Source organism: Echinops telfairi, unplaced genomic scaffold (assembly GCF_000313985.2).
Source record: "Echinops telfairi isolate 266 unplaced genomic scaffold, ASM31398v2 ScPeMD7_3533;HRSCAF=4204_0, whole genome shotgun sequence".
NCBI classification, from domain to species: domain Eukaryota; kingdom Metazoa; phylum Chordata; class Mammalia; order Afrosoricida; family Tenrecidae; genus Echinops; species Echinops telfairi.
This window is the reverse complement of record NW_022107431.1, coordinates 98,036,735-98,048,536: the sequence shown is the minus strand read 5'-3', so window position 1 is coordinate 98,048,536 and position 11,802 is coordinate 98,036,735. Positions and strand designations below refer to the sequence as shown.

The 11,802-nt window shown below is 38.4% G+C and overlaps 1 pseudogene; it reads left to right on the top strand.

Annotated features, from left to right (window-relative positions):
* The first annotated feature begins 6,806 nt into the window (after positions 1-6,806).
* Positions 6,807-11,802, top strand: part of LOC101641148 — a 12,317-nt pseudogene continuing 7,321 nt past the window's right edge.

Genomic DNA, 11,802 nt, shown 5'->3' with positions numbered 1-11,802 from the left:
GCAGCTGTGCAAGTGTCTGCCTCCTCCACGGCACTAGAAGTCCTTGGTGGACGAATATGTCTTCCCCATGCCATAGTTTAGGCTACAGTTGGATGACATAGTATTTAGAACACAGTAGGGATTGAAGACAATTTTATATAATTCATGACTTTATCTTCTAGTCTCCAGATTTAGAAGGATGTTTTGGAAGAAAAACTTGTGGAATAATACAAAATAGAACTGAGCCAAATGCAAAGATTATAGATAAATATTGTGAAAATTTTCTTATAGGACAAAATCCATGCTCTTTAGTTAAATATATCTGAATTCCAGTAACTATGCCGTGGCATGAGGACCAAGAATAACTAAAAATTCCACATTTAGGAAACAAGTTGCTCATTTGAGCACAGTCAACATGTTCAAGGCATTGCTAAAAATACGAGCAACGTCCTGGCATAAAGCATAGTCTTGGGACTTCTTGTAGGAAAATTCTTAATATGTCCAGAGAAAAAATCCAAGGGAGGTGAGTGTTGAAACAAATCTCAAAGCATATGTGTAAAAAGCAATGTGACTTACAGAACAAAAAGAATTACCTGGAAGAGTGACAACCTGTTCCCTTCTAGCTAATGTTTGATTTATTAACTAGCTAAAATTTCTAATTTTGTTCATTAACTTTTTAAAAATCATTTTATTAGGGGCTCATACAACTCTTACAACAATCCATACACACATCAATTGTGTAAAGCGCATTTGTACATTCATTGCCCTCATCATTCTCAAAACATTTCCTCTCCACTTAAGCCCCCGACATTAGGTCCTCATTTTTCCCCTCCCTCCCCGCTCCCCCCTCCCTCATGAGCCCTTGATAGTTTATAAATTGGTATTTTGTCATATCTTGCCCTGTCCGATGTCTCCCTTCATCCACTTTTCAGTTGTCCGTCCCCCAGGGAGGAGGTCACATATAGTTCCTTGTAATAGGTTCCCTCTTTCCTACCCACTCTCCCTCTATCCTCCCTGTTTTGCCACTCACACCACTGGTCCTGTAGGGCTCATCCGCCCTGGATTCCCTGTATTTTCAGTTCCTATCTGTACCAGTGTACATCCTCTGGTCTAGCCAGACTTGCAAGGTCAAATTCGAGTCATGGTAGTGGGAGCGGGGAGGAAACATTTAGGAACTAGAGGAAAGTTGTATTTTTCATCGTTGTTACATTGCACCCTGACTGGCTCATCTCCTCCCCGAGACCCCTCTGCAAGGGGATCTCCAGTGGCCTCCTAATGGGCTTTGGGTCTCCACACCGCACTCCCCCCATCATTCACTATGGTAAGATTTTTTGTTCTGATGATGCCTTACACCTGATCCCTTCGACACCTCGTGGTTGCATAGGCTGGTGTGCTTTTTCCATGTGGGCTTTGTTGCTTCTGAGTTTGATGGCCGCTTGATTACCTTCAAGCCTTTAAGACCCCAGACGCTGTATCTTTTGATAGCCGGGCACCATCAGCTTTCTTCACCACATTTGCTTATTCACCTGCTTTGTCTTCAGCGGTTGTGTCGGGAAGGTGAGCATCATAGAATGCCAATTTAATAGAAGAAAGTATTCTTGCGTTGAGGGAGTACTTGAGTGGAGGCCCAATGTCCTTCTGCTACCTTAGTACTAAACCTATAAATATAGGCTCATAGATCTATTTCCACATCCTCATATAAATATATTTGCATATATTCACTTTTAAACACATATGTGCAGATTGACAATTAGCACTCATTTGAAATAATAACAGGGATGTTTTCTAGTAAAAAAGCTTGCAATAATGTGTCTTCTTAGATAATTTTCAGATAATTTTCACACTTTGCTCTGTAGCTTCATATTTTCTGACACACTGTTAAATGCTCCCAATATTTGTGAACTCTGCATAGATTACGATGAGTTGGAAACAACTCCATGACAACTAACAAAACCAAAAACAATGAGTTGCATATTATGAAATTGAATGGAGATGGACGCCCATTTTACTTCAACTAAAGCATTTAAAACAAAGTGAATACCCTACATAAATCTTTAATAACCAAGTTTATTTAAGTACCTTAAGCTGTTGAAAAGAATTTTGGATTACATAAGGCAAATGTTTTGAGAATGATGAGGGCAACAAATGTACATATATGCTTGACACAATGGATGGATGGATGGAGTGTGATAAGAATTATATGAGCCCCCAATAAAATAATTTTTTAAAAAGAAAAGAAATACAAAAAAACTATTATTCTGAGATCATCTTCAAAACTTAAACTAAAAATTTCCCTTAAAGTCTTACTAAAACTAAGCAATACTTTCATTAAAATAAGCTTTAAATATAAAAAAAAGAAGATTGAAATCTCATTCTCAATTTAGTAGTAGACAAAATTGAATCATCTTGAGTATAGACTACCTTTTATCTTTACTTGAATACACAATAAGGTACAATATGCTTTATGTGGTTTCGTTTCATGTTGTAAATGGTCTGTGCTGCATGCCGATGTCCTTAGAGAAAATATCCCAAGTGGTTTACCCCACACACACGAGACAGCAAGACAAGACAGTAAGTGAGGCAAGGATTTAATGAGCAAAGCAGTCTTCAATCAGGAAGCGGGTCACCTCACGATTTGAGAGAGATGCTGTCTAAGGGTACACATTGGATTTTATAGGGGCTTGTGTCAGTCCACATCCTATTTTCCCTTGGCCATTATTCTTGATTAGTGCTTATTCTGCAATAATTTGCCGAGTTCATAATCCATGGCTTGTGCACCTCATTATTAGGTGAGGTGGTTTGGGGATGATTCATCCAGATCTCCAGGAGAATGGATCATGTGAGACAGTTTGGGATGGGTCATCCAGATCTCTAGTTGACATTGATATTAAGAAAACAATGGAAATTAATTTTCGCCAGACTTTTAAGTCTCATGATAATACTAACAAAGATTGGATGCTTACACTAAGTTCATCACTGTCATTAAAGTTTTGCGTACATTAATAAATCCATAGATAGGTAGGCTTATTATCTATAAGATTCACAAATTAGGATATGCAGGGTTAACATATATTAGTAATTTGCCCAACATTATGGAAGAACCAAGTGGCATAATTTCAGACCAGTACATTCTATTACAGTCCATACCCTTAACTGCCAAAGTAATGTAATTATACTGGGTTTCCTCTGATCCACATTCTTATCTAATCTTCTATGGAACACACTGCACATATTTGCAGAGAGCTGATATGATTTGAGAATATGGTATGTGGCCACAAAGCAGAATGCTGCTCTGCATGTAGCTAACTGATCTAATTAGAAACCAAAAATGTGACTTTAGTCTAATTAATAAGACCCTCTTGTCACCTGAACTTACTGGCCCTGATTCCAGAAACAGATGGCCTGACTGGGACTATACAATAACACATAACATTCTGACAGGGAATAAAATAGAAGATATGAGTAAAAGCAGTATTGTCATCATTGAGAATCAAATCTATTCTCTTTTTCTTTCTCTTGTAAACATTTATTTGCTACATCACCATATAATGAGTGATATTCTGTGATACATTTGTCATACTTTGGTTGCAATCCTCATCATAAAGTGAGGTGTGTAGAAATCAAGTGAAATTTGATAAGCATTCAACCAAGTGCTTGTTGTGTGACCTGGATTATTACTATATAGACAATCTGAGAAGTACAAAGAGCTAGACTATATTAAAAAGAAAAAATGAAAATCCTTCTCTGGAAACATTACAGATATATAAATGTCATCCTTTACTAAGGATTAGATAGTAATTCTTAAATCAACATCCATTCGTATCATGTGCGTTATATGTGTATTTATTCCAACACTAAAATGAGAGCCAAATCGACTTTACTAGAAATGTCTAATTCAAAGGCTTGTTTCACGTGACTTTTGTTAAAGTTGGCCTACATTCAAAAGCAAGTGATTAATGTAAACAATTTCCCCTTTCTAGCTGCGGTCTGTCAGATTTCAGGATGCATAGTCTAGTTCCAATTAAGGTTTCATAATCTTAAAAAAAACTAAATCTGAAAGAACAAGTGATAATACTTTGATGTTTTTTCTCACTGTTCCTTGCAATTCAGAACAAATGATAATACACAGTTGATCAGAATCCATTTAATTGCACCTCATTTTTATTTAACAGTCCCTCTGGCTCTTACATCTTCTCTGTGAGAGAAGCATCAAAACAAAGAGTCAAATTTCAATGACGATTCTAATATCTGCAATCTTTTACTACAAATATAAGAAATGAACAAGGAGAGGGCCATGCCAAAATACACTGGGAAAGTTGGCAGAACACCCACTCACCCCTGCATAGCTTTGTAGAATAATTGAAAGAATGTGAATGAAATCTATTAACTTTCTCTCCATGACATAAAACTATCTATTGAGTTTAGTGAACTTTCAACTTATTGCTGCATGATTAGGGTTTATTTTTGTTATTTAAGTTACAGTTCTGGAATGTAAAAGAATACTATGGACATTAAAGGTAAAGCTGTGATGCTACACCTAGGTTTTTTCATTTGAAAATAATTAGTATCTAAAGCAGAGAATTTTAAGCCAAGTACCAAACTTGAAATCCTACTGGGCTGGCACAGTTTAGGGATGAATAAAAAAGAGCGTTGTAATTGTTTGTCTTTTGTTAATTTGGTGATCAAAATTCAACTCCAAGATACAATCTGAGCATCACTAATAAACACAAAACGAGCTTTTATAAGTACTTTAATTATCTCATACCTAGATTAAAAGAATTGGATTTAAAGTAAAACAGAATAATTAAAGGTGAGAAAAATCTTTCATGCACTTCGGAACTAATGAAGTTATTAATAACACATTAGAAATGCTTCCAAGAAGTAGAAAAATAGTACTAATATGAATATATCAAACAATTACTCATATTATTCCTACAATAAAACAATATTTATAATGTCATAAATATTTTACGTTCTTAAACTATGTGTATTTTTATGTAAAATACAAAAATACTTGAAATATTTGTTACAATAACAAAATCAATTATACCCGTTTATGTATTTTGAATAATTTCAATCAAATTCTCAGAATTTTAAAAAAAAAGCATTTTTGGGGGGGCTTTTACAGCTCTTATCACAACCCATACATACATCGTGTCAAGCATATTTATACATATGTTGCCATCATCATTTAAAAAATATTTTCTTTCTACTTGAGCCTACCAGCTCCTCATTTTTTCCCTCCCTCCCCTCCCCTCCCTCCCTCATGAACCCTTGATAAACTGTAAATTATTATTCTTTTCATATCTTACATCGTCCACTGTCTCCACTCACTTTTCTATTTTCCATCCCACTGGGAGGATATGTCAATCATTGTGATAGGTTCCCCCTCCCCCCACCTTCCCCCCTACTTTCCTCCTACTCTCCTGGTATCACTACTCTCATGATTGGTCCTGAGAGGTTTATCTGTCCTGGATTCCCTGTGTTGTGAGCTCTTATCTGTACAATGTACATGCTCTGGTCTAGCTGGATGTATAAGGTAGAATTGGGGTCATAATAGTGGGAGAGGCGGCAGAGGAAGCCTTAAACAACTAGAGGAAAGTTGTATGTTTTGTCAGTGCTATACTGAAGCCTGACCAGCTCATCTCTTACTTCTGACTCTTCTTTGAGGCAATGTCCAATTGTCTACAGAGGGGCTTGGGGTCTCCACTCCACTCTTCCCCTCATTCGCATCAATATGGCTTTTGTTCTGGATCTTTGATGCCTGGTAACTGATCAAATAGACACTTCATGATCACACAGGCTGGTGTGCTTCTTCCATATGGACTTTTCTCAGCTGGATGGCTGCTTGTTTATCTTCAAGACTTTAAGACCCCAGATGCTATATCTTTTGATAGCTGAGCACCATCAGGTTTCTTAAACAGTATGATAGATCTATTTGACAATTCATATAGAAGGTTAAGTTAAAGTGGAATGTGCCCTTCCCATTTATCATAACATGTTAAAACCATGATGATAAAGAGTGTGATTCTAAACTATGAATGGACTTGGAAGAGAATACAGATTGGAAAGAGAATAGAAAATCTATGTACTAAGGGCTACTAAAAAAAAATCCAGAAAATGCTCCACTGAGCAGAAATTTTGTAGTACACATTTCCCCCTACTAGGTGAGCATGGAACAACTGGCTCTGAGTTAGTGCACCCTGGGACATCACCTGGAAAGGTTCCCTGTGGTCACATTGAATTTTTTCATAAAAGCAGTTTCACTTGAACCTCAATTTTGTGATGGCCAATTTATGAGAAGAGGATGCAGCTATGAAATTTTGTTTCCTGTGGAAAAAATGCCAAAGAAACTGTTGTGATATTGACACAGCTTACAAGGGCAGCGCTAATAGAAAAACAGGGATCTATATGTGTTACAGGGATCTACATATAACTTCCTCCCTGGGGGACGGACAACAGGAAAGGGGTAAAGAGAGACATCGGACAGTGTAACATATGACAAAATAATAATTTATAAATTATCAAGGGTTCATGCTGGGGTGGGGGAGCAGGAAGGGAGGGAGGGAAATGAGGAGCTGATGCCAGGAGCTTAAGTGGAGAGCAAATGTTTGGAGAATGATGAGGGCAACGAATGTACAAATGTGCTTTACACAATTGATGTATGTATGGATTGTGATAAGAGTTGTATGAGCCCACAATAAAATGATTTTTTTTAAAAGAGTGGTTTATTCTTTCAAAAAAGGTGAAATATCAATTGATGACAAACCTCATTCTGGATGTCCGTGAACTACCCAAATGAACAAACATGTGCTGGAAGACCAACGATGGACCACTGGAGGGATGAGAAAGTCATCTGCGCTATCGTGGAGCTCAGTACCGTGAACATTAAGAGAACACTTGGGAATGAGAAGGGCTGCTGCAAAATCTGTGCCGCGCATTCTGACTGACCAGCAAAAAAAGCATCCAGTGGAAACATGCTGTGTTTTGAAAGAGCAGCAACAAATTGACCCAGACTTTTCTTCCAAGGTCATTATCAGTGACAAGATATGGTGCTTTCTTAGAGCCCCAAAAGCAAACATCAATCAAGCCAGTGGAAGACGCCATCATTACCTCACCCCCAAAAATCTTATCAAGTGGAATCAAAGATCAAAATGATGCTCATTTGTTTTTTTGATGCTGCAGATATGATATGAGGGGGATAGTGCATTTCAAGTTTGTCCCACCAAGTCAGACTGTTCATCAAGCTTTCTATTTAGAGGTTCTGAAAAATTGCATAATAGCATGTGACATAAAAGGCCTGATTTGTGGCAGATGGGAACTGGTTTTGCTACCTTAACAATGCACCTGCTCACGCTGCCATCTCAGTGCACGAGTTTTGGTCCCAAAACAGCATGGCTCTCTTGCTCCATGCACCTTTACTCACCTGACCTCACTCCTTGTGATTTCTTTTTGTTTCCTCATATGAAGAGAGACACGAAAGGCCAGTGATTTGAAGGCATAAAAAGGTTAAGGGGAAAAAAACTAAGGAGCTTCCTACTTCTAAATTCAACAATCCAGATTTCATTTGCTTTAATAGCAGTAATATTCTACCAGGTTGCATAGTGGTTAACCACTCAACTGATAATCAAAAGGCTAGTGGTTTGAATCCCCCAACTGCTGTACAGAGAAAGTTATGGCAATTGGCTTCCCTAAAGAGCCTTGGAAAATGGAAATAGAACATGCAGGGGAGGAAAAAGGAAAAGCAATAAGACATTTAAGGAATTGGATGAGTTGAAACAAAATGTGTACGCATTGTTGAATGTAAAACAAATGAACTTCTCTGTAAACCTTCACTTAATTCACTGCAAAACATTTTTAGAAAAGAATTACAGCCTTAGAGGCACAATGGGGTAGTTTTACTTGGCTCTACAGGATCTCTATGAAGCAGAAATAACTGGATTCCAGGAGGGCTTATTTGGTTGATTGGTTGGTTGGTGGATTTGGGGTTTCTAATATAGGGATGCAAAAGCACTCAGTTGCTAACTGAAAATTCCGCAGTTTGGGCCTACCAGCAACTTCATGAAATAAAAGATCTGGCTAACTGCTCCTTCAAAGATTTCAGCTTAAAAACCTTATGGGCCAGTTCTTTTCTGTCCTATAGGGTCATTCTGAGTTTTCTTTTCTTTCCTTTCTAATGGCTCGACGACATGCAACAGTATCATATCTTTATTAATAGACAGATACATAAATTATCTGCTGCAGTAGCTCTTTAGCACTCAGGATCTCTTTACCTTCGTACCTAGGTAGTTCACTGTCCTATTACCTTGATCACATCACACTATAGGACCTGGTGGATAAGAAGCAGCCAAAGTGCCTGAGGAATTAGTAAGACATTGCCTGAGGGTGGACAAGACACTTTCAAAACTTCTGGGGCCTGAGTCCCCAGTAAAGCTCTGGGGAATTTAGAAGCCTAGACATGATTTTCCATTTTTAAAGAAAATGAGAGTTAGATTGCTGTACTTTGCATCCTTTATCACAAATAAAGAGGCATGGCATCGATCCTTTTGGATCTTGCAGACAAAATATAATGTATTTGGGTGCATTTCTCTGATTATTTCATGATGTCAAAATATGCTAGCAGTTTAAATAAAAAGTAAAGAATATAGTTTAGCTGATTAGGACTGTGTGCCAGAAATGGTTGCATTTACACCTGGTGACTTAAGAAATTCTCGGTGGCTCAGAATATTTGTGGCATATTTGCATGAGATAACATACTTGGGTTAAGCTCTGGTGAAATAATCACAGCAAAGTTCCCTGTGGTTTTTAAGTAAAGCCAGGCCTGTTTTGGCAAGTCATTATCTCTTTGGCTTGCTGCAGGTTCCTGGTGGAGATAGAACATCTGCTTACAGAACTAGGTTACCAGCTGCCTGTCATGACCTGCGTATTGTCATATTGAACCAAGCTAAGAACTCAGGCATATTTGTCAGAACTGAATCCTAAAATGTAAACTTGAACATGACCTGAGAACACGAGTATGCTACTTGACAACTAGTATGCTACTTAAAAAGCAGTTCACTTTCCCACCAAGATGTGTTTACTGCTGTCGTGTTTCCATTCCTTGCTACCCCAGTGCACACCTGTACCCACAGGAGGGGCACACTGTGAAACACAGAGAAATTATTCCTGAAAAAAAAAATCTAACATAGCATGGTACAAATAGGCAAAGGAGAATTGCAGTGTTTCAACCCTGCTCACAATTTTAGATCAATAGAATTTTGGCAAAGAGAAAATTGGGGTAGGAGTCTGGATGGAAAATACCAAAATAGTTGTTTCAACAGAGAAAACTTGGATATAAATAGTATGTAAAGATTGGTTCCTAAGATTTTCTTTGGAAAGAAGTTTGTGGGTGGAACACTTTGATTGGATTCAGAGTCTGAGAATATTAGGCACCATGTAATCATTCACCAAAAGGCCCATTGGACTGAGATGGACACAACCTCTTTCCCAAACTGCGTTACCGATTGATCAAGGAACACAATAGCTTTGACAGAAGGGTTAGAGGCTATGTAGAAGCAAATCATTCCCCAAACCAGAACTCACAGGCACTTGCCACCACAAAGTATCCAATTAGTCAGCAACAGTCAGAGAGACCATCTGAACTTGTTCTTCTCCAGGGATCAAGGCAGCCACCAGAGTGTGCACTGAAGTATTGGTTAGTTGACCTGGCAGCTATTTGATGGGAAAATTGTTCTGAAATTATGTTTGGCTATGCATAAACTATATACCACATATACTCGTGAATAAGATGCGTTTTTCAGCACATTTTTAATGCAGTTTTGTGGTAAAAATTAGGGGCCTCGGCTGATATTCGGGTCAGCTTATACTCAAATTTTATTTATATATATATATATAATCTGGTACAAGAAATTCAAAGTCCCACAGTGGCTTAAATGATTTGTCCTTAAAGCTGGATTATCACATGATAGAATTTTTCAAGGCCAAGTGACTTGTTCATAGCAAATACCGTTTTTCAAAAACACAAAAGGTGACTTGATACGTGAATTTCTCCAGATGCAATACACAGAAATCATATTGACTCTATTTGTAGGAAAAGATCATGGAGAAACTCAATATCAGCAGGTACAACCAGGCCAGAAGTTGACTGTGAAATAGAAAATCAATTGCTCATATGTAAATTCAGGACACATCTTAAGAAAATTAAAACAAGTCCATGAGAGTAAACATATGACCTTGATTCTATCCCACCTGAATATAGAGAACATCTCAAGAACAGATTTAATGTATTGAACACTAATGACAGAAGACCTGATGAGCTGTGGGAGGACATGAAGAACATCATTCAGGAAGAAAGATAAAGGTCATTTTAAAAAACAGAAAAGAGAGGTCCCAACTACATGGACAGTCACCCCTGTGAATTTACTTCAGAGGACAGCACTGAAGCTACAGCTCAGGAAGAGGGACATATCTGATCAGAGCACATGGGAGCAAATGAAGGGGGAGGAAGAGAGAATGGAGCACATCCTGGCCCACCAAGCCTTGATGATGATATCCCTGCTCAGAGCAGCCAATGCACAGAGAGGACCATATGGTCAGCCCCACTAGGAGATATGGCATCCCTCACTGACCCATATCCCCTTCAGGGGACAACACTGAACATACAGTGTGGGAATTGTGCCTGATCTGACTCCACCACACTGAGGCAAAACACCAAGGGTATGCAACAGAAGGGGAGCAGAACAATGATGTCCCCAGGGAGTACCAAAAATAGACTTTGGGGCCAAAGCATGGCACCCCATCAGACTCAACCAAAAACACTCCTAAAGGTCAACAAACAGACCTTGAAATATTTACAGGCTTTTCTCTTTTTTTGCCATTGGTTTGTTGTTGTTGATGTTTTATTTTCTTTTGTTGCTTTGTTTTGCTCTGTCTTGTTTTATAGATATCATTATCTTAGCAGGTGTATCTAGATAAGATAGGTGGGGTAAACAATCTGGAAAAGAAAACAATGGGACAGGGGAGACATGGATGTGGGGGAAAGGAAGCGGTGTTAACAAACCCAGGGACAAGGGAACGACAAATGATCCAAAATCATTGGCAAGGAGGGTGTAGGAGGCCTGGTAGGGCTTGATCAAGGGCAATGTAACCAAGAAGAATTACTGAAACTCAAATGAAGGCTGAGCATGATAATGGGACAAGAGAAAAGTAAAAGAAACTAGAAGAAAGAACTAGGAGCAAAGGGCATTTATAGAGGTCTAAATACAGGCATATACATATTAACTATATTTATATATGATGATGGGGAAATAGATCTATGTACATATAATTATAGGGTTACTATTAAGGTAGGATAGGGACATTGGGCCTCCACTAAAGTACTCCCTCAATGCAAGAACATTTTGTTCTGTTAAACTGGCTTTCCATGATGCTCACCTTCTTGACATGATTGCTGAAGACAAAGTAGGTGCACAAGCAAATGTGGTGAAGAAAGCTGATAGTGCCCAGATGTCAAAAGATATAACATTTGGGGTCTTAAAGGCTTGAAGATAAACAAGTAGCCATCTAGCTGAGAAGCAACAAAGCCCACATGAAAGAAGCACACCAGACTGTGTGATCACAAAAGGTGTCGAAGGGATCAGATATCAGGTATCAAAGAACAAAAAAATCATATCATTGTGAGTGAGAAGGAGTGCAGAGTGGGGACCCAAAGCCCATCTGCAGGCAACTGGACATGCCTTTACAGAAGGGTCTTGGGGAGGAGATGAGCCAATCAGTGTGCAGTGTAACAACAATGGAACATGCAACTTTCCTCTAGTTCTTGAA